Here is a 23935-nt window from a genome sequence, read left to right on the forward strand (position 1 = left end):
CAAACGTATGGCCAACTCATCTTTGACAAAGCAGGAAAGAACATCCAATGGAAAAAAGACAGTCTCTTTAACAAATGGTGCTGGGAGAACTGGACAGCAACATGCAGAAGGTTGAAACTAGACCACTTTCTCACACCATTCACAAAAATAAACTCAAAATGGATAAAGGACCTGAATGTGAGACAGGAAACCATCAAAACCTTAGAGGAGAAAGCAGGAAAAGACCTCTCTGACCTCAGCCGTAGCAATCTCTTACTCGGCACATCCCCAAAGGCAAGGGAATTAAAAGCAAAAGTGAATTACTGGGACCTTATGAAGATAAAAAGCTTCTGCACAGCAAAGGAAACAACCAACAAAACTAAAAGGCAACCAACGGAATGGGAAAAGATATTTGCAAATGACACATCGGACAAAGGGCTAGTATCCAAAATCTATAAAGAGCTCATCAAACTCCACACCCGAAAAACAAAGAACCCAGTGAAGAAATGGGCAGAAAACATGAATAGACACTTCTCTAAAGAAGACATCCGGATGGCCAACAGGCACATGAAAAGATGTTCAACGTCGCTCCTTATCAGGGAAATACAAATCAAAACCACACTCAGATACCACCTCACGCCAGTCAGAGTGGCCAAAATGAAGAACTCAGGAGACTATAGATGCTGGAGAGGATGTGGAGAAACAGGAACCCTCTTGCACTGTTGGTGGGAATGCAAATTGGTGCAGCCGCTCTGGAAAGCAGTGTGGAGGTTCCTCAGAAAATTAAAAATAGACCTACCCTATGACCCAGCAATAGCACTGCTAGGAATTTATCCAAGGGATACAGGAGTACTGATGCATAGGAGCACCTGTACCCCAATGTTTATAGCGGCACTCTCAACAATAGCCAAATTATGGAAAGAGCCTAAATGTCCATCAACTGATGAATGGATAAAGAAATTGTGGTTTATATACACAATGGAATACTACGTGGCAATGAGAAAAAATGAAATATGGCCTTTTGTAGCAACATGGATGGAACTGGAGAGTGTGATGCTAAGTGAAATAAGCCATACAGAGAAAGACAGATACCATATGGTTTCACTCTTATGTGGATCCTGAGAAACATAACAGAAACCCATGGGGGAGGGGAAGGAAAAAAAAAAAAAAAAGAGGTTAGAGTGGGAGAGAGCCAAAGCATTAGAGACTGTTAAAAACTGAGAACAAACTGAGGGTTGATGGGGGGTGGGAGGGAGGGCAGGGTGGGTGATGGGTATTGAGCAGGGCACCTTTTGGGATGAGCACTGGGTGTTGTATGGAAACCAATTTGACAGTAAATTTCATATATTAAAAAAAAAAAAAGAAACCAATTTGACAGTAAATTTCATATATTAAAAAAATAAATAAATAAAATAAAATTTAAAAAAATTTAAAAAAAAAAAAAAAAAAAAACATGTTCTGTTTGAAGTTTCCCACAACTTCCTTTTAACATTCTTCCAAAATGACTGCTCTATGGTCACACATCATCAAATGGAAATTATTTTCACCACAGGATGAAAATACCACATTAGGTATGTCTGTTTCCTTTACTTGCAAATGAAATAAAAACAGGACTCAAAAAGATATTCGCACCCCCATGTTCATTGTAGCATTATTCACAATAGCCAAAATATTGAAACAACCTAATTGTCCATCAATGGATAAAGAAGATATGGTGTGTGTGTGTGTGTGTGTGTGTGTGTGTGTGTGTGTGTGTAATGGAATATTATCCAGCCATGAGAAAAAGGAAATCCTGCTATTTGTGACAATAGGATGGACCTTGAGGGCATTATGCTAATGAAATAAGTCAGATGGAGAAAGGCAAATTACTGTATGAACTTACCTATATGTAGAATCTAAAATAGCCAAACATAGAAACAGAGCAAAATGGTGGTTACCAGGGATGGGGGGGGGGGGGGGGGGCAATTGTGGAGGAGATGTTTGAGGGTACAAACTTGCAACCAGAGGGCAAGTAAGTTCTGGAGATCTAATTAATGTACAGCATAGTGATTATAGTCAACAGTACTGTATCATAAACTTCAAAGTTGCTAAGAGACTAGATTTAATTATTCTCACCACATAAAAGAATTGATAATTATGTAACTGTGATAGAAATGTTGGTTAAACTACAGTGGTAATCATACTGCAATATACAAATGTACAAGTCAACATGTTGTACCCTTTAAATTTACACAATGTTATGTGTCAATTTAGAAATTTTTAGAAATCTGTGCCTTCCAGACCTCCAGTGCTCTAAAAGTGGCAGGCAGGCAGACAGGAAGGAAGGAGAAAGGAAGAAATGAGGAAAAGAGGGAAGGGTTCTGTAGAATACCAAAAGAGAATCTTTTAAATAACACATTATCCATCTTGGATTCCATGGTAGCGGTGGTGGCTGTAGGGTACCGCGTTTGGGGAGTGGCTCTCCCCTCCCCCTTCCCCCTGTTCGGTGGCGGTGGCTCCTCCCATTGGGGGGGGGGGTTGCGTCGGTAGTGGTATCTGCGGCCAAGGCTGCGGCTGCTGCTAACCCCAACTTTACAACCAGTGCAGAGCCCAACGTGGGGCTTGAACTCACAGCTGTGAGATCAAGACTTGAGCTGAGATCAAGAGTCGGATGCTTAACCAACTGAGCTACCCAGAAATGACATCAGATGTACCATCACTGGGTCCAGCCATTGCCTCAGGAAACCCTGGGGCTGGGATTCAAGGTGGAGGAGCCATTGTCCACAGGGCTATTAAGTGGTGACCAGGGTTGGATTTTGATGATGATGGAGAAGGTAAATTTTTGAGGTGTGATGATGATCAGATGTCTAATGATAAGGAGTGACTTGCCAGGTTGGATGATGAGCAGAGCTTTGCAGATAAAGAAAGACTCACCAGGGAAAATTACAGTGAAATTGAACAGGGGCAACGGAACAAGATGACAGCCTACATTACAGAACTGTCAGACATGGTGCCCACCTGTAGTGCCCTGGCTCAAAAACCAGACAACCTAACCATCTTACCCATGGCAGTCTCTCACATAAATTCCTTGTGAGGAACTGGGAATACATCCACTGATGGCACCTACAAGCCTTCGTTCCTCGCTGATCAGGAACTCAAACCTTTGATCTTGGAGGCAGCGGATGGCTTTCTGTTTATTGTCTCATGTGAGATAGGTCGGGTAGTTTACATCTCTGACTCAGTGACCCCTGTTTTGAACCAGTCTGAATGGTTTGGTAGCACACTCTATGATCAGGTGCATCCAGATGATGTGGACAAACTTCATGATCAGCTTTCCACTTCAGAAAATGACCTGACAGGGCATATCCTTCCAGACCTGAAGACTGGAACAGTGAAAAAGGAAGGCCAACAGTCTTCCATGAAGATGTGTATGGGCTCAAGGAGATCATTTATTTGCCGTAGGAGGTGTGGCAATAGCTCTGTGGACCCAAGTCTCCATGAATAGACTGAGCTTTGTGAGGAACAGATGCAGGAATGGACTTGGCTCTGTGAAGGATGGGGAACCTCATTTTGTGGTGGACCACTGCACAGCCTATATCAAGGCCTGGTCCCCAGCAGGTGTCTCCCTCCCAGATGATGATCCAGAGTCTGGCCAGGGGAGCAAATTTTGCCTAGTGGCCATTGGCAGACTACAGGTAACCAGTTCTCCCAACTGTACAGACATGAGTAACATTTGTCAACCAACAGAGTTCATCTCGCGGCACAACATTGAGGGGATATTCACTTTTGTGGAACACCGCTGTGTGGCTACTGTTGGCTACCAACCACAGGAACTCTTAGGAAATAATATTGTAGAATTATGTCATCCTGAATACCAACAGCTTCTAAGAGACAGCTTGTAACAGGTGGTGAAGTTAAAAGGCCAAGTGCTATCTGTCATGTTCCGGTTCCGGTCTAAGAACCGGGAATGGCTCTGGATGAGAACCAGCTCCTTTACTTTCCAGAACCCTTACTCAGATGAAATTGAGTACATCATCTGTACCAACACCAATGTGAAGAACTCCAGCCATCAACCAAGGCCTACACTGTCCAACACAATCCAGAGACCACAGCTAGGTCCCATGGCTAATTTACCCTTAGAGATGGGCTCAGGGCAGTTGGCATCCAGGAAGCATCAACACCAAACAGAATTGGATGTGGTATCAGGAAGGGATAGATTGGCTGGCTACAATCATTCCCAGGTTTCTGTTCAGCCTGTAATAACCATAGGGCCAGAACACAGTAAGCCCCTTGGAAAGTCAGATGGTCTGTTTGCCAAGGATAGAGATCCAAGATTTTCAGAAATCTACTCCAACATCAATGCAGATCAGAGTAAAGGCATCTCCTCCAGCACTGTCCCTTCCATCCAACAGCTATTCTCACAGGACAATACATTCCCTCCTACCCCCCCTCCCCCGGCCGGCAGAGAATTTCAGAAATAGTGGTCTGGCCTCTCCTGTAACCATCGTCCAGCCATCAGCTTCTGCAGGGCAGATGTTGGCCCAGATTTCCCACCACTCCAACTCACCCCAAGGAGCCCCAACTTGGACCCCTAGCACCCGCCCAGACTTCTCTGCCCAGCAGATGGCTACTCAGGCTACAGCCAAGACTCGTTCTTCCCAGTTTGGTATGGGAAGCTTTCAGATTCCATCCTCCTTCAGCCCCATGTCCCTCCCTGGTGCTTCAACTGTGTCACCTGGTGCTGCTGCCTCCCCTAGTCCCACCAATCATGGATCCAACTTTGCTCCTGAGACTGGACAGACTACAGGACAATTCCAGACACAGACAGCAGAGGGTGTAAGTCTGGCCACAGGGTCAGGGCCAGCATTCTCATCATCGCTCAAGTTCTAGAGAGCAACAGCTATCAGCATGGCAACCTGGCCCACCTGAGGTCTTCCAGGAGATGCTGTCCATGCTGGGAGACCAGAGCAACAGCTACAACAACGAAGAATTTCCTGACCTAACTATGTTTCCCTCCTTTTCAGAATAGAACTATTGGGGTGATGATAAGGGGTGGGGGAGGAAAGTCACCGTTTGTTTTTAAAAAGCAAATGTTTCTGTAAAGAAAATAAAAGTCCCTCTCCCATCATTTCCCTCACCCCTAATGTGTACCCCTTCCCCTTCTGGCCTTTCCTTGCCCTCCTGCCTCTGAGAAGAAATGGGGTGAATCCTGAAGGCTTTGGGGATCTTTGAAAAACTGAGTCTGGGTGAAGTTATGAATGCCTTTCCTTATACCTCCTGACCAGAGATTTATGCAGAAATGATTTTTGCTAGGGTCAATAGGCAGGTTAGAGAACCTGACATCCATTCATCCACTATTTGCCTTGGATACTGTGGCTTGTTTTGGGAAAGAAATTGTGAATAAGGTTGGGGAGAAGAGAAATGTCCTCCTATTTGAAGATCATGAAACATGGTAGGTTACATATACCTGTATGGCTTTAGGAAGTGAGCATAGGCTCTTTCTGCTGCCTAGTGAGTGAGGAAGTGAGAGAGGGAGAAGGAAAGAGTGTGTGTGTGTGTGTGTGTGTGTGTGTGTGTGTGTGTGTGTGTACATGCATGCACATGTGTGTTTCTCTATCTTTTTCTCCCTATTAGGGAGTTATGCAGAATTTGTCCCAGATTTTATCTTTGTTTTTCCATGTAATTTTCAAAGAGTCCTAAGGAGTTAAATCTTCTACGTATTTTCCACTTAGTATTGCAGCCAAAGAGTATTTAAACAAACATCTTTGCTGCACTTACATCTATTCCCAGCCAATATGCAACTCTAAGCAGATATATAAAGTCTTTTGATATGGCTTGTCTCTCATCGAACATATTTAGTAGTAAAGCTGGGTCATTCCTGCTTTTGGTGCTCTCACCTTATAGAGAATATCTGCAAACATTACAGATGTTTAGGGTGTGAAGATAACCCCTTTTTAAAACCCCATACTTGGCCATACTTGCTGCATTTTTCTGTGAGAATCACAGATGATGTGTGTTCTGTAGAGGTTATTTCTGCATGGAAACTCAACTTCTTGGATTAGCAGTCCCAGGGAAATCTTCACTGCTGGAGTTTAAACCAAGTCTTGCAAAGTAGCCTCCTTCATCCCATTCCCAGTTCAGTCTGACTAGAAACTGAGACTTGGGTCTGTTTTGGACCTATAGTTCTTCCTCTTTGCTCCCTCCAATCTTAAGATTGGATTTTGCTTTATGATACAAGAGTATGAATCCCTGTCATAGATGGGGCCTAGACTCCCATTCTAACAGGGTCACGGAGTTAACTATAGCCATATAAATGCAGATACAGGTTATTACTCTCTCTCTGTACCTTTCTCAGGTAACAGTCATGTGTGGCAGCCATTTTTTTTAATTGGCTCAGGCCAGTATCTTAAGTGCAAGACTGAATTAATAAGGAGAAGACATATTAAACGTAGCCATAGGGGACTGAGGGGGCATAGATGGCCTTAGAGAGGCTGAGAGAACATCATTACTGGGTTTCTCTCCCTTTTGTCTCCAGTCTGGTGCCAGGTAGTGGAGTTGAAAAGGAGATTTTTTTTTATTCTATGTGCACACATACCGTATACATATATATTTATATCACAGTTTAAGAATCCAAAAAGTTGAGCTTCCAATGGAATCCTTGTTTTTAATAATTGTTTTTAAATGTGATCAGGACTATAATATTGTACAGTTATTATAGGGCTTTTGGGGAAGGAGAGGGAAGGGAGACGAGGCTCTGGGGGTTTTGTTTCTGATTTTCCTTCAGGGTTTTTTTTTTTTTCTTGTTGGCCATTTCTGTACTGCTAGCATCTGTGCTGAGCTTTACAGTGACAAAAATAATGACATGTAGCAAAGATTTTAAAACAAAATATTTTTTTCCATTTGTAAAAAAAAATAACACATTGTCAGCAAATAAAATAACTTTCAAGAACAATGAAACTGTACTGTACTGTCCAGAGACTTGCCCAAGCTAGACCATAGAAGCACAACAGATGGGAGAAAGAAATATCCCACTGCTCCCATCACTCTCCCTGTCCCCAGTAGATGTGCCCTGATGCCACCTGCCCCTTGTGGTTCCCATCCCTCCCCAGTGCTAGATCAGGTCCACACTCTGGGAGGTCTCAAGTGGTAAAGGAAAGGATATAAGCCTATCCCTGTCCTCAGTGTGATGTGCCCTTGCTGAGGGGGCATGGCAGTGCCTCCTGCACCCTGATCCTGAGCCCCATCTCCTAAAGGAGATCATGTGGGGAGACATGAAAACTGAAGCTCAGGCCAGGACTTGGGTGTGGACACTCCCCTGTGGTCAGGACTTGTCTGCTTCTAATCCTGAGGGCACCCTGGCCTCCAGGGAATCAATTCTCCAAACTGCCAGGTGTGGGCAACAGGTCAGACTCTCCACCCCCGCCTCAGAGAAGCCCAATTGTGGTGCCAGAGGTAATCCAGTGACATGAAGACAAAGTAGCACTGGGATCTATCTTATGCATACATCCAACACAGATTCGGTTTCATATTCATGCACATGCACACACACAATCACACTCACACTAACAAGCACACACAGACACACACAATCTTGCACACACACATCCACTGAGTTTTACACTCACACACATCTATAATCTTGCACACTCATGCAGCATCAACCATCTCACACTTGCACACACACACACATTCTACACCCTCCTCACACTCTGACACACACACACACACACACACACACACACACACACACTTGCCCCAAATGTCCTCCCAATTGATGCCTCCAGCTCATAGCAGCCAGGTCTTTTGATTAATCATAAAACTGGGAGACAAGGCAAGCCCCTACCTATCAACTTCTGATTTCTTCTTGCATATACACAAGGGCAATCAGCTCCCTGCACCACCCACATGTTTGAGAGGAGGCAGCTAAGCTGAAGCCCCGATTCTCAGCTATGAAATGAAGCTCAGCAACCATGTGGCAACCTTTGATACTTCCACTCTCCCTCCTAAGAGGACGTACGTGGTCATGGAAGAAGATGAGTTCAATCCTGCCTTTCCCACTTACCACAGCTGAGATCTGTATCAAGTTGTCTTCTGCATGGTTTCTCCAGCTATAAAACAGGAGTGTAACACCTCCCTCATGGGAACCTCCTATGTTAGTTACCTAGGGCTGCTGTCACAAAGTAGGTGGCTTAAAAAAGCACAGACTTATACTTTGATAAGTCAGAAACCCAACATACAGTCAGCAGGACAGCATTCCTTCTGAGGACTCTAGGAAGAATCCATCTCCTCAGCTCCTCCAGTTTCTAGAGGCTACCCATATTCCATGACCAATGCCCATCTTTTCAATTCTCAAAGCTATCAACAGTGGATAAAAAGTAATCACATCACCTTTCTATGACCCTTATTCCACAGTTATGTCTCCTACCCACAGCTGGGAAAGGTTCTCCACTTTCAAGGAATTGGGCCCACCTGGATAATCCAATATACTCTCCCAAGGCCCTTAACTTAATCACATCTTCAAATTTCTTCTGCCTTACAAGGTCATATATTCACAGGTTCTGGACTACCACATGTTTTTGGAATTAAATAATATAACATTTGCAAACACAAAGCTGGACCATGGTATGCCATAACAGACATTTGTTCACTCTTTGTCTAGTTTTTGCAATTCTGGCTTCAGACATTTCCCTGCTCCTTGACAGGTGATGCAGCCTAGGTAGAAGCAAGGGTTGAGCCCCTACTTCACCTTTACCAGTTCAGGGACTTTTAGCAAGCAATTTAACTTCCCTGAGCTTCAATTTACTCACCTATAAAGTGGGTATAATAATAAATCCCATTTCATGAGATTATGGTGGAGGTCCTATTAACACAGAATTTTCAGAGCTGTGCTTGCCTTTTCACACATTAGCTCTGCTAGGTATCAATAGCATCACTATTTTCTTTGAAGTTAAAGCTCTCAGGTCCCACTGTGGCCCTTCTTTATGCACTATCATCCTCCCCCCCCCCACCCACACACGCATACCTCTTAACTTGATATAGCTTCAAAACAGATAATTCAGTTCACAGACTGCATGTCCAGGAACAGTCAAGGGCATGGGTAACAACCTTCAGGAGTGCTGGGACACTTCCTTCAAGACAAATCTACAAAATACCAGATATTTTTCTACTGATTTGCTTTGAAAACCCTTGAAATATCAAGTTGTGATCTTATCAGAAGAAATGTAGACAGCATGGCCAAGTATAGTTAGAAGATTCATGCCCCATCCAACTCTTTCAATTACAAAAGTGTATTTGAAATTCAGCATATTTTTCTGTTAAGTAAAGGAATTGTATTACATAATCCACCAGCTCTCTTGCAGTTCTGAAGTCTCTGACTTCAAAGAAGAAAAAGAAAGGCATCTCTGGAACAAGGTAATGGAGCCTGCTAGACAAAGTCTGCCAGATGCTACTAGAAGCAATATGTTCTGTGAATCACAATAGTAACATCTCAGCAATAAGAAAAGACTTGCAGACAAAGGGAAATGAATTAGGGGGCAGAGCCATTAGCCACAGCTATAATTTAAATTTCAGCCTTGCAAAATACAATAACAAAAATTAGGAAGGCTTGACTTGGAGGCTTCCACTGGAAAATGGCACTGTGGTATATACATTGCATTGTGAAATATAGCATCTCGCCTCTCTCCAAATGCACCTCCCATTTCTGGAGATTAAAGTAGAGGCCCCCTGGAAGACTAGAGGTGTTCTCTATTCATCTATTTTGAATTTCATTTCACAGTTAATTTTTAAACCAAATGCTTTATGAGCTTCTAAATTAAAGGACCCAGGACAATGACACATGATCTCACACAAAGGCTACATCATTTTGCTTCAATTAGATAAAGTGAGTGAAAAGGAAAGAAAAACCTCCTTGTTTCCAACAGAAAGGAACCCGTGGCGGCAATTCTTCCTAAAACATAATTCCAGATATTGAATGGAGGGCACATAGGGGAAAAGTATTATTTCCTTTATATTGTGAAATATTTGTCATTAAGACCGTGTCACACTGTTTCAATATGATTTCATACAGTATAAGGGCATAGAAGCCTTCACTGTAATAATGGAATTTTTAGAATGCTGCATTGGGAAATCTCCAGAAACCCTATTAAATATGCAAAGTTCAAGAATTAGAAAGATTGATCCAATTTTGTTCTTTGGAGCTTTACCAAGAACTACTTTACAAGGATGAGAAATACAACCCCAAATCTTCAGTTAAGAAAGTGCCAAACAGGATTATCTATAGGACAAGAAGTTTAAATAACCTAGAGAAATTCCTGAAATTATTTCATCTCATGAATCTATTAAAAGGCCAAAGGGAACCCTGCCTGATGCTTCATTGCCAGACAGTCATTCACTCATGGGTCAGAGGTGGATGGTGCTCCCACTCCCAAGAGCCAGGTTAGACTAGACGCAGAGTAGGACCTCAGTACCTGGTCAAATATCTAAAGACACTCTGGGAACATTCTTGTTTCATAAATATTTATTGAGCACTTACTCTGTGCCAGGTTCTGTATGAGGCACCAGGAATCACTACAGAACAAAATTGCAGATAACACACAACTCACATAATGAATGAACTAGATGGCACAATAGAAAGTGCAAAGTATGACACAGCTACAGTAGAGCAGGCCAAGAGGGATCAAGGAGGGCATAATGCATAAGGAGAGTAGCTGGCAGCAGCAGAGAGGGAGGGCAGATGAGAAGAGCTGCAGGTCACCCCAAGACTCACTCTCTCTTAGTGAGGAGGGTGCAGATGGCAACAGCAGGACCCATCAGACCCCTAAGGTTCTGGGAAAACAGCTCTACCCCAAGACTTAAATAACTTCTCAGTCCTCACCTAAGGCAAATTCTACCCCTAGAGTGGACTCCTACAGTAGATCCTAGGAATGCCACAATGTTGACTCTGCTTTTAGAAAGCCCACAGGTCTAAGTATGCATCCAGATCTCCCCCTCATAATGTGTGAATGCTCCCAGGGGATTCTGGAAGCACAGTAGTTTCAGAAACACAAGGTCAAGCATACTATTTTCCTAAAACTTCTGCAACATCCTCCACCTTCTATATCAAATTACAAACACAAAAAAACAGCAGTATTTCAGTTTCACAAGTTATTGCTTGGCCTAAGTATAAACAATTTCTATTTGCAAGTAGCATTAGTGTTATAAAACAGTGGGAAAATCATATTACATTAAGCCCATGGAATATTCAACAAAATGGACCATAAACCTAGGGCATACAAAATTTTTCAACAAATATTAAAGAACTGAAGTCATACAGAATAAGTTCTCTGACCTTAAGTAAATCAAACTATAATTCAGTAACAGAAAACAACAGGAAAATCTCTAAAAATCTGGAAATTAAAGAACATACTTTTAACTAATCTATGGGTCAAAGAGGGAGTTTCAAAGTAAGATTTAAAAGATAGAACTAGATGAAATTGAAAATACAACTTATCAGAATGTAGGATGCAGCTAAAGAAGTGCTAAGAGGGAGAAGGAGGAGCCAAGATGGCGGAAGAGCATGGAAGTTTTTTGTGTGTCTCAAGTCCATGAAATGTAGCCAGACCAATACTAAACCACTGCACACCTAGAAAACTGATTGGAGTATTAACACAACAATCTGCACAATCTGAACCACAGAATTCAGAAGGTACATGGTGTGGAGAGGTGAACTTAGGGAGCAAGAAGCCATGGGAAGGGAGGTGCTTTTGTGGGTAGAGAGAAGACAGAGATGGGGGGTGGGAAGAATATGGGAAAGCACCCCTCCCCAAAAGCAACTGGAGAGAAAGTGGAAAATTAGAAACAGCCACAGGGACTAAACTAAAAAGGGAGAGAGGAGAAAGGAGAAAGGAGAGGGTTTAAATTCCATTAAGACTATAAACAAGGAGAATGCAAAGTCTGAAACTCCACAACTCAATACCTGGTGGTGCTCTGGTAGGAAGGGTGAATCCCCAAGAAAAGAGTGGGGTCCGGGGAGGTTCTTGGGCCACACAGGGAAAAGTGGTTCCACTGCTGGAAGGACATTTGGTAGAGATTGCTGAAGCCACCTGGTCCCAGCAGATCCCAGAAAATGGCCACATTCGCTGGTGCTGGAACAAGGTCATTAAGGGTGAAGCCTGGTGCCAGATGTGTGTTGTGATTTTCCATAATCCCTGAAACTCTGCTGCTACACTATCTCACAAACGTTTTCGGGGGCGGGCTGACACCTGGCTGCAGTCTCGGGGTACCAAAAGCGGCATGGTCCAGCAAGCATTCCTGGGTGCAGCCGACATTCAGCCATTGATCATTCGGCCATTGCTCTGTGAGACCCTTCTGCAGAGGGGCAGAATGGGTTAAAGCCACAGTCCTTCAGAAGTAAGGGGCCAGGGAAAACAGCCACATCTGAGACAAAACTCAGGAGAGAGGTACTGCCTGGGGCCTGGTCACAGACAGTGAAAAACTGTACACTGGACAAAAGCTGAAGAGAGATGATGGGTGTGTGATTGCTGATCAGGGAGAAGAGAGTTCCGATACTAGAGACTGGGTAGCTGGGTGACGCCATTTTCACCGTTCCCACACATGCGCCTATGAACCTACAAGCCCACAACTCTCCACCCTAGTACGTAAGCAGCGCCATCTAGTGGAGAATGGAGCTGTTATACTGAGCCCTGCCCAACTGGGCCAACCTCCCTTTCAAGAACACAGGTCTCACCACCTAATTAGTTTATGGGCTATAAAGTGCTTCATAGTCTGACTTCTAGGAGAAAATGAAGTAATTTCAGTCATATTTCAATCTGTTAGCATGTCCATCTATTGAATTTTTTTCCCTCTTTTTTACTTCTTTTTCTTGAATACAGAAACAGAAAAAAATTCATTTTTATTTTCAATTTTATTAAAAATATTTTTCTTTAATTTTTTACTATATTTTTTACTTTTGTGTAAATGTTCTCAAATTCTAATTTACTTCCATCATTTTTAGTCTACTTCAGTGTATTCATTTTTTCAAATTCTCAAATGATTTCCTTTTTCCCCCCTTTTATTTCTCTAATCTGTCAAACCACTTTCAACACCCAGACCAAAACACACCTAGGATCTAGCATCATTTATTCGATTTTGTATGTGTGTATTTTTAATTTTAATATTTTTTTAATTTTAACTATTTTTAATCTTAATTTTTCTACCTCATTAATTCCTTTTCTCCCTTCAAAATGACAAAACGAAGGACTTCACCCCAAAAGAAAGCACAAAGAAATGATGGCCAGGGATTTAATCAACACAGATACAACCAAGATGTCTGAACCAGAATTTAGAATCACGATAATAAGAATACTAGCTGGAGTCAAAAAGAGATTAGAATCCCTTTCTGAAGAGATAAAAGAAGTAAAAACTAGTCATAATAAAGTTAAAAATGCTATACTTGAGCTGCAATCACAGATGAATGCTGCAGCAGCAAGGATGGATGAGACAGAACCCAGAATCAGCAATATAGAGGACAAACTTATAGAGAAAAATGAAGCAGAAAAAAAGAGGGAGATTAAGACAAAAGAGCATGATTTAAGAATTAGAGAAATCAGTGACTCATTAAAAAGGAACAACATCAGAATCATAGGGGTCCCAGAAGAGGAAGAGACAGAAATAAGGGTAGAAGGGTTATGTGAGCAAATCATAGCAGAAAATTTCCTAACCTGGGGAAAGACACAGACATCAAAATCCAGGAAGCACAGAGGAACCCCATTAGATTCAACAAAAACTGACCATCAACAAGGCATATCATACTCAAATTCACAAAATACTCAGGCAAGGAGAGAATCATAAAAGCAGCAAGGGGAGGGGGGGAAAGTCCCTAACCTACAAGGGAACACAAATCAGGTTTGCAACAGACCTATCCACAGAAACTTGGCAGGCCAGAAAGGAGTGGCAGGATATATTCAATGTGCTGAATCATAAAAATATGCAGCCAAAATTCTTTATCCAGCAAGGCTGTCATTCAAAATAGAAGGAGAGATAAAAAGTTTCCCAGAAAAAAAAAAAACAAAAATTAAAGGATTTTGGGACCACTAAACCAACCCTGCAAGAAATTTTAAGGGGATTCTCTGAGGGGAGAAAAGATGAAAAAATACATACATACATACATACATACATACATACATACATACACACATACATAAATAAATACCAAAAGCAACAAAACTTAGAAAAGACCAGAGAACACCATCAGAAACTCCAACTGTACAAGCAACATAAATGGCAATAAATTCGTATCTTTCAGTACTCGCTCTAAACATCAATAGACTCAATGCTCCAATCAAAAGACATAGGGTAACAGAATGGATAAGAAAACAAGATCCATATATATGCTGTTTACAAGATACCCACTTTAGACCTGAAGACACCTTCAGATTGAAAGTACGGGGATGGAGAACCATCTATCATGCTAATGGCCAAAAAGAGAAAGCCGGAGTAGCCATACTTATATCAGAAAATCTATACTTTAAAATAAAGACTGTATCAAGAGATGCAGAAGGGCATTATATCATAATCAAGGGGTCTATCCACCAAGAAGACCTAACAATTGTAAACATTTATGTGCCAAATGTGGGAATACCCAAATATATAAATAAATTATCACAAACATAAAGAAACTCATCGACAGCAACACCATAATAGTACGAGATTTCAACAACACACCACTCACAGCAATGGACAGATCATCTAGTCAAAAAATCAACAAGGAAACAACGGCTTTGAGTGACACACTGGACCAGATGACTTTACCGATATATTCAGAACATTTCATCCTAAATCACCAGAATATACATTCTTCTCCAGTGCACATGGAATGTTCTCCAGAAAGACCACACACTGGGACACAAATCAGCCCTCAGCAAGTACAAAAAGATCAAGATCATACCGTGCATATTTTCAGACCACAATGCTATGAAACTTGAAACCAACCACAAGAAAAAATTTGGAATGGTAACAAATACTTGGAGACGAAACAACATCCTACTAAAGAATGAATGGGCTAACCAAGGTAAAAGAGGAAATTAAAAAGTTCATGGAAGCCAATTAAAATGGTAACACCACAACCCAAAACCTCTGGGATACAGCAAAGGCAGTCACAAGAGGAAAGTATATAGCAATCCAGGCCTTCCTAAAGAAGGAATAAAGATCTCAGATACACAACGTAACCTTATGCCTTAAAGAGCTGGAAAAAGAACAGCAAATAAAACACAAAACTAGCAGAAGACAGGAAATAATAAAGATTAGAGCAGAAATTAATGCTATCAAAAACAAAAAAACAAACAACAAAAAACCTAGTAGAACAAATCAATGAAACCAGAAGGTGTTTCTATGAAAGAATTAACAAAATTGATAAACCACTAGCCAGTTTGATCAAAAAGAAAAAGGAAAGGACCTAAATAAATAAAATCAAGAATGAAAGAGGAGAGATCACAACCAACACAGCAGAAATAAAAACAATAATAGGAAAATATTATGAGCAATTATATGCCAATAAAATGGACAATCTGGAAGAAATGGACAAATTCCTAGAAATATATACACTACCAAAACTGAAACAGGAAGAAATAGAATATTTGAACAGACCCATAACCAGTAAGGAAATCGAATTAGTAATCAAAAATCTCCCAAAAAACAAGAGTTCATTGCCAGATGGCTTTCCAGGGGAATTCTACCAAACATTTAAGCAAGAGTTAGCACCTATTCTCCGGAAGCTGTTCCAAAAAATAGAAATGGAAGGAAAACTTCCAAAGTCTTTATATGAAGCCAGCATTACTTTGACTCCAAAACCAGACAGAGACCCCACTAAAAAGGAGAACTATAGACAAATTTCCCTGATGAACATGCATGCAAAAACCCTCCACAAGATATTAGCCAACTGTATCCAACAATACATTAAAAAAATTATTTACCATGACCAAGTGGGATTTATATCTGGGATGCAGGGCTGGATCAATATCCACAAAATAATTAATATGATTCATCACATCAATAAAAGAAAGGACAAGAACTATATGATCCTCTCAACAGACACAGAGAAAACATTTGACAAAATGTACCATCCTTTCATGATAAAAACCCTCAAGAAAGTAGGGATAGAAGGATCATACCTCAAGATAATAAGAACCATATATGAACGACCCAACACTAATATCATCCTCAGTGGGGAAAAACTGAGACCTTCCCCCTAAGGTCAGGGACAAGACAGGGAGGTCCATCTTGCCACTGTTATTCAACATAGTATTGGAAGTCTTAGCCTCTGCAATCAGACAACACAAAGAAATAAAAGGCATCCAAATCGTCCAGGAGGAGGTCAAACTTTCACTCTTTGCAGATGGCATGATACTTTATATGGAAAACCCAAAAGATTCCACCAAAAAACTGCTAGAATTGATTCATGAATTCAGCAAAGTTGCAAGATATAAAATCAATGCACAAAATCGGTTGTATTCCTATACACCAACAATGAAGTGACAGAAAGATAAATCAAGGAATCGATCTCATTTACAGTTGTACAAAAAACCATAAAATACCTAGGAATAAATCTAACCAAAGAGGTGAAAAATATATACATTGAAAACTATAGAAAGCTTATGAAAGAAATTGAATAAGACACAAAAAATGGAAAAATATTCCATGCTCCTGGATAGGAAGAAGAAATATTGTTAAAATGTCGATACTACCCAAAGCAATCTACATACTCAAAGCAACCCCTATCAAAATAACACCAGCATTATTATTAACCCCTATCAAAATAACATCTAGCATTCTTCAAAGAGCTAGAACAAATAATCCTAAAATTTGTATGGAACCAGAAAAGACCCTGAATAGCCAAAGCAATCTTGAAAAAGAAAACCAAAGCAGGAGACATCACAATCCCAGAATTCAAGCTATACTACAAAGCTGTAATCATCAAGACAGTATGGTACTGGCACAAGAACAGACACTCAGATCAATGGAACAGAATAGAGAACCCAGAAAAGGACCCACAAACATATGGCCAACTAATTTTTGACAAAGCAGAAAAGAATATGCAATGGAATAAAGACAGTCTCTTCTGCAAGTGGTGCTGAGAAAACTGGACAGCGACCTGCAGAAGAATGAATCTGGACCACTTTCTTACACCATACACAAAAATAAACTCAAAATGGATGGAAGACCTAAATGTAATACAGGAAGCCATCAAAATCCTTGAGGAGAAAGCAGGCAGAAACCTCTTTGATCTTGGCCACAGCAACTTCTTACTCAACTCATCTCCACAGGTAAGGGAAACAAAAGCAAAAGTAAACTATTGGGACCTCATCAAAATAAAAAGCTTCTGCACAGCAAAGGAAACAATCAGCAAAAGGAAAAACAACCTACAGAATGAGAGAAGATATTTGCAAATGACATATCAGATAAAGGGTTAGTATCCAAAATCTATAAAGAACTTATCAAATTCAACACCCAAAAAACAAAGAACCCTGTGAAGAAATGGGCAAAAGACATGAATAGACACTTCTCCAAAGAAGACATCCAGATGGCCAACCGACACATGAAAAAATGCTCAACATCACTCCTCATCAGGGAAATACAAATCAAAACCACAATGAGATACCACCTGACACCTGTCAGAATGGCTAACATTAACAACTCGGGCAACAACAGATGTTGGCAAGGATGCAGAGAAAGAGGATCTCTTTTGCATTGCTGGTGGGAATGCAAGCTGGTGCAGCCACTCTGGAAAACAGTATGGAGGTTCCTCAAAAAATTAAAAATAGAGCTATGCTACAACCCAGCAATTGCACTACTAGGCATTTGTCCAAGGGATACAGGTATGCTGTTTTGAAGGGACACATGCATCCCCATGTTTATAGCAGCACTATCAACAATAGCCAAAGTATGGAAAGATATGGAAAGAGCCCAAATGTCCATCGATGGATGAATGGATATATACTCAGCAATCAAAAAGAATGAAATCTTGCCATTTGCAACTACATGGATGGAACTGGAGGCTATTATGCTAAGTAAAATTAGTCAGTCAGAGAAAGACAAAAATCATATGACTTCACTCATATGAGGACTTTAAGAAACAAAACAGATGAACATAAGGGAAGGGAAACAAAAATAATATAAAAACAGGGAGTGGGACAAAACAGAAGAGACTCATAAATATGGACAACAAACTGAGGGCTACTGGAGGGGCTGTGGGAGGGGGGAGGTGCTAAATGGGTAAGGGGCACTAAGGAATCTACTCCTGAAATCATTGTTGCACTATAGGCTAACTAATTTGGATGCAAATTTTAAAAAATGAAAAATAAAATTTAATAAAAAAAGAAAAATAACAATATAAAAAAAACTTAAAAAATTAAAACAATAAGTTGTAAGATAATAAGATTTTAAAAAAAGAAGTGCTAATAGCAAAAGTGATACAAAAAAAAGTTACACCAACATATACATTAGAAAAGAAAGATTTGTTCCAGATATGCAAGGCTGGTCCAAAATTCTAGAATAAATCAGTGTAATCTTCCATATCAAACAGCTAATGAAGGAAATCAACTGACACAAAAGGACACTGCAAAAATTCCATACCCAATTATGGTAAAAACTCTCAGTATCCCAAAAAAAGAAAAGAATTTACTCAATCTTTTGAACAGCATCTACAATATCTAAACATAACATCATACTTAAGGGTGAAAGACAGAATGCTTTCCCTTTAAGATCAGAAACAGATAAGGATATCCACTGTCACCACTCTTGTTTTCACCACTGCAATAAAGCATGAAAATTAAAGGCATATAGACTTGAAAAAATAAATAAATAATAGTGTTCTTATTGCAAATGGTATGATTATATATATAGAAAATCCCAGAGAATCTACAAAAAACTTCCAAGAACTAATAAGTAAAAATATTATTAGTGTTATTATTAATAATAAAGTAACAGGTTACAAGATCAACATACAAAAATCAAATGCACTTGTATATACTGACAATGAAAAAATGGAAACTAAAATAAAAACACAATACCATAACAATTGCCCCAAAAATAGAGGAAACACTTAGGTATAAATTTAGCAAAATATGTACACAATCTTTGTGATGAAAAATTATGAAATAAATCAAATACCTAAATAAATGAAGAGGCATATAATATTCATGGACTGGAAGGTCTTTCTAAAATATATATGGAAAGACAAAGACCATAGAATGGACAGTAAAATTCTGAAAAATAAAAGTGGAATGAATCACTCATCTCAGTGTCAGGATTTATGATATATCTGAAGTACGTAAGATATCATGGTACTGGTGGAAGAATACACACATAGATCAATGAAACACAATAGAGAACTAAGAAATATATCCACACAATATGTCCAATTAATTTTTAACAAATGATCAAAAGCAATTTGAATGGGTTAGGCTTTTCAATAAATGGTGCTAGAGGTCCATAAGTTTAAATAATGCTCCATAGATTAAAAAATTAGTCTCTCCCTAAACTTCACACTTTAAACAAAGGCTAACACAAAATGGATCATAGACTCAAATGTAAAAGTAAGATGACATAAAGTTCAGGAAAAAACATAGGAAAGGATCTTTGGGATCTAGGCGTATGTTCTTTATCTTGACACCAACAGCACAATCTAAGAAAGAAAACATTTATAAACTGAACTAAGAGAAAACAATTGCAAACTACACAACCAACAAAGTCCTTATGTCTAGAATAAAGTACATATAAAACAACATAAAACATCATTAATTTTTTAAAAATATTTTTAAGTATTCATAGCATCTTTATGTAGTCCAACAATGAAGAAAATCATTTTAGCCTTTCAGAGGATAAATGCTTAAACACACTATTCCATCCATATCACAGAATGTTATTCAGTAATAAAAAAGAAATAAAATAGTGATTATGCAACACTTTGGATGAACCTCAAGGAAATCATGCTGACTGAAAAAAAAGCCGATCTCAAAAGGACACACTCTACATTATTACACTACAAAGCATTGGTGAAATAACTTCACTATAGAGAGGGAGACCAAATTAGTAGTTACCAGGCCTAACAGATGATGAAGAAGGAGATGGGTGTGGCTATACAGAGCTATCACAGGGAGCTTGTGGTGATGGTACAGTTTTAGTATCCTTATTGCAGGTATACTTACACAAAGCTATATATATAATTGTATACAGTCACACATGCAAACACACACATACACACACACACACACACACACACACACACACACAAGTGTATGTATAACCACTGAAATCTGTTTCTAGAAATTTGTCCATTTCTTCCAGATAGCACAATTTGTTGGCATATAATTGCTCAAAATATTCTCTTATTATTGTGTGTATTTCTGCACACAGAGGTTGGTATCTCTCCTCTTTCATTTGTGATTTTGTGCCTTTTCTTCCTTCTTTCTGATCAATCTGACTAGTGGCTTATCAATTTTGTTCATTCTTTCAACAAGCCAGCTTCTGGGGCACCTGGGTGGCTCAGCCAGTTACGCCTCTAAATTCAGCTCATGTTGGGGCACCTGGGTGGCTCAGTCGGTTGGGCGTCCGACTTTGGCTCAGTCACGATCTCACGGTCCATGAGTTCGAGCCCTGCGTCCGGCTCTGTGCTGACTGCTCAGAGCCTGGAGCCTGTTTCAGATTCTGTGTCTCCCTCTCTCTCTGACCCTCCCCCGTTGATGCTCTGTCTCTCTCTGTCTCAAAAATAAATAAACGTAAAAAAAAATTTAAAAAAAAATAAAATCGGCTCGTGTCATGATCTCAAGGTTTGTGGGTTTGAGCCCCGCATCAGGCTTTGTGCTGACAGCTCAGAGCCTGGAGCCTGCTTCAGATTCTGTGTCTCCCTCTCTCTCTCTGCCCCTCCCTAGCTCATGCTTTGCCTCCCTCTCTCTCTCAAAAATAAACCTTTTTTTAAAAAGCCAGCTCCTACTTTCGTTGATGTGTTCTACTGCTTTTTTATTTTGATATCATTGATTACCCTTCCAATCTTTATTATTTTCCTTCTTCTGCTGGTTTGGGGTTGTATTTGCTGTTCTTTTTCCAGATCCTTTAGATGTAAGGTTAGTATGCATATTTGAGACATTTCTTCCTTCTTTAGGAAGGCCTGGATTTATATATACTTCCCTCTTATGACCACTCTTGCTGCATCCCAGAGATTTTGGACTGTCCTGTTGTCATTTTCATTGGCTTCCATGTACTTTTTAATTTCCTGTTTAATTTCTCGGTTAACCCATTCATTCTTTAGTAGGGTGCTCTTTAATATCCAAGTATTCATTGTATTTCCAAATTTTTTTTATGGTTGATTTCAAGTTTTATAGCATTGTGATCTGAAAATATGCATGGTACAATCTTAAATCTTTTTGTACTTGTCGAGAGCTGATTTGTGACCCAGTACGTGATCTGTTTTTGAGAATGTTCCATAGGCACCTGAGAGGAATTTTCATTCTGCAGCTTTAGGGTGAAATGTTCTGAATATATCTGTTAGGTCCATCCAATCCAGTGTGTCATTCAAAGCCATTGCTTCCTTGTTGATTTTCTGCTTAGATAATCTGTCCATTGTTGTAAGTGGAGTGTTAAAGTCTCCTACCATTATGTTATTATTATCAATGAATTTCTTTATGTTTGTGATTAATTGATTTATATATTTGGGTTCTTTCAAGTTGGGGGCATAAATATTTACAATTGTTAGATCTTCTTGGTATACCCCTTAATTATGATAGAATGCCCTTCATCTCTTGTTACAGTCTTTGTTTTAAAATCTAGCTTGTCTGATATAAGTATGGCTACTCTGGCTTTCCCTTGACATCCATTAGCATGATAAGATTGTTCTCCATGCCCTCCTTTCAATCTTCAGGTGTCTTTAGGTCTAGAATGAGTCTCTTGTAGGCAGCATATGGATGTGTCTTATTTTTTTATCCATCTGACACCCTATGTCTTTTGATTGGAGCATTTAGTCCATTTACATGTAGAGTGATTATTGAAAGATATGAATTTAGTGCCATAGTGTGGTCTGTAGAATTGGTGGTGTTTCTGGGTGATGCTCTCTGATCCTTCCTAGTCTTCGTTGCTTTTGGTCTTGTTTTGACTTGCCTTGTTTTGTTTTGTTTTGTTTTTCTCCACTCAAAGAGTTCCCCCTGAAAATTTCCTTCAGGGATGGTTTAGTGGTTACAAACTCCTTTAGTTTTTGTTTATCTGGAAACTCTTTATCCCCCTTCTATTTTGAATCATAGCTTTGCTGGATAACGAATTCTTGGCTGCATATTTTTCCAATCCAGCATGTTGAAAATATCCTGACACTCCTTTCTGGCCTGCCAAGTTTCTGTGGACAGATCTGCTGTGAACCTGACCTGTCTTCCCCTTTAGGTTAAGGACAGTTTTTCCCTTCCTCTTTTCATAATTCTTTGTCTGTGTATTTTGTGAATTTGACTATCATATACCTTGGTGATGGTCAGTTTTTGTTGAACCTAATGGGAGTTCCCTGTGCTTATTGGATTTTGATGTCTGTGCCCTTCCCAGATTAGGAAAGTTTTCAGCTATAATTGGTTCACATAAACCTTCTGCCCCTTTCCCTCTCTCTATTTTCTGGGACTTCTATGATTCAAATGTTATTCATCTTTAATAAGTCACTGAGTTCTCTAAGTCTTGTATCATGACCTTTTGCCTTTATTTCCCTCTTTTTTTTCTGCTTCATTATTTTCCATACTTTTATCCCCTATATTACTGATTTTCTGCTCTGCTTCATTCATCCTTGCTGTCATGGCATCCATTTGAGATTGCATCTTGGATACAGGATTTTTAATTTTGGCCTAAGTAAATTTTAGTTCTTTTGTCTCCACAGAAAGGGACACTCTGGTGTCTTCTATGCTTTTTCAACCCCAGCTAGGATTTTATTTTTTTTTTAATATATGAAATTTATTGTCAAATTGGTTTCCATACAACACCCAGTGCTCATCCCAAAAGGTGCCCTCCTCAATACCCAGCACCCACCCTCCCCTCCCTCCCACCCCCCATCAACCCTCAGTTTGTTCTCAGTTTTTAACAGTCTCTTATGCTTTGGCTCTCTCCCACTCTAACCTCTTTTTTTTTTCCTTCCCCTCCCCCATGGGTTTCTGTTACGTTTCTCAGGATCCACATAAGAGTGAAACCATATGGTATCTGTCTTTCTCTGTATGGCTTATTTCACTTAGCATCACGCTCTCCAGTTCCATCCACGTTGCTACAAAAGGCCATATTGCATTCTTTCTCATTGCCACGTAGTATTCCATTGTGTATATAAACCACATTTTCTCTATCCATTCATCAGTTGATGGACATTTAGGCTCTTTCCATAATTTGGCTATTGTTGAGAGTGCTGCTATAAACATTGGGGTACAAGTGCCCCTATGCATCAGTACTCCTGTATCCCTTGGATAAATTCCTAGCAGTGCTATTGCTGGGTCATAGGGTAGATCTATTTTTAATTTTTTGAGGAACCTCCACACTGCTTTCCAGAGTGGCTGCACCACTTTGCATTCCCACCAACAGTGCGAGAGGGTTCCCGTTTCTCCACATCCTCTCCAGCATCTATAGTCTCCTGATTTGTTCATTTTGGCCACTCTGACTGGCGTGAGGTGATATGTGAGTGTGGTTTTGATTTGTATTTCCCTGATAAGGAGCGACGTTGAGCATCTTTTCATGTGCCTGTCGGCCATCCGGATGTCTTCTTTAGAGAAGTGTCTATTCATGTTTTCTGCCCATTTCTTCACTGGGTTATTTGTTCTTTGGGTGTGGAGTTTGGTGAACTCTTTATACATTTTGGATACTAGCCCTTTGTCCGATATGTCATTTGCAAATATCTTTTCCCATTCCGTTGGTTGCCTTTTAGTTTTGTTGGTTGTTTCCTTTGCTGTGCAGAAGCTTTTTATCTTCATAAGGTCCCAGTAATTCACTTTTGCTTTTAATT

The 23935-nt window shown here is 40.0% G+C and overlaps 1 protein-coding gene and 1 pseudogene across 1 annotated transcript in view; one reads left to right on the top strand and one right to left on the bottom strand.

The window, feature by feature from the left end:
* Positions 1 to 23935, bottom strand: part of OCA2 (OCA2 melanosomal transmembrane protein) — a 516689-nt gene that overhangs the window by 364892 nt on the left and 127862 nt on the right. The window lies entirely within an intron of this gene.
* Positions 2655 to 5561, top strand: LOC109258726 (aryl hydrocarbon receptor nuclear translocator-like; annotated as a pseudogene).

This window comes from Panthera pardus, unplaced genomic scaffold (assembly GCF_024362965.1).
Source record: "Panthera pardus isolate Hobbes unplaced genomic scaffold, ASM2436296v1 HiC_scaffold_24, whole genome shotgun sequence".
NCBI lineage: Eukaryota > Metazoa > Chordata > Mammalia > Carnivora > Felidae > Panthera > Panthera pardus.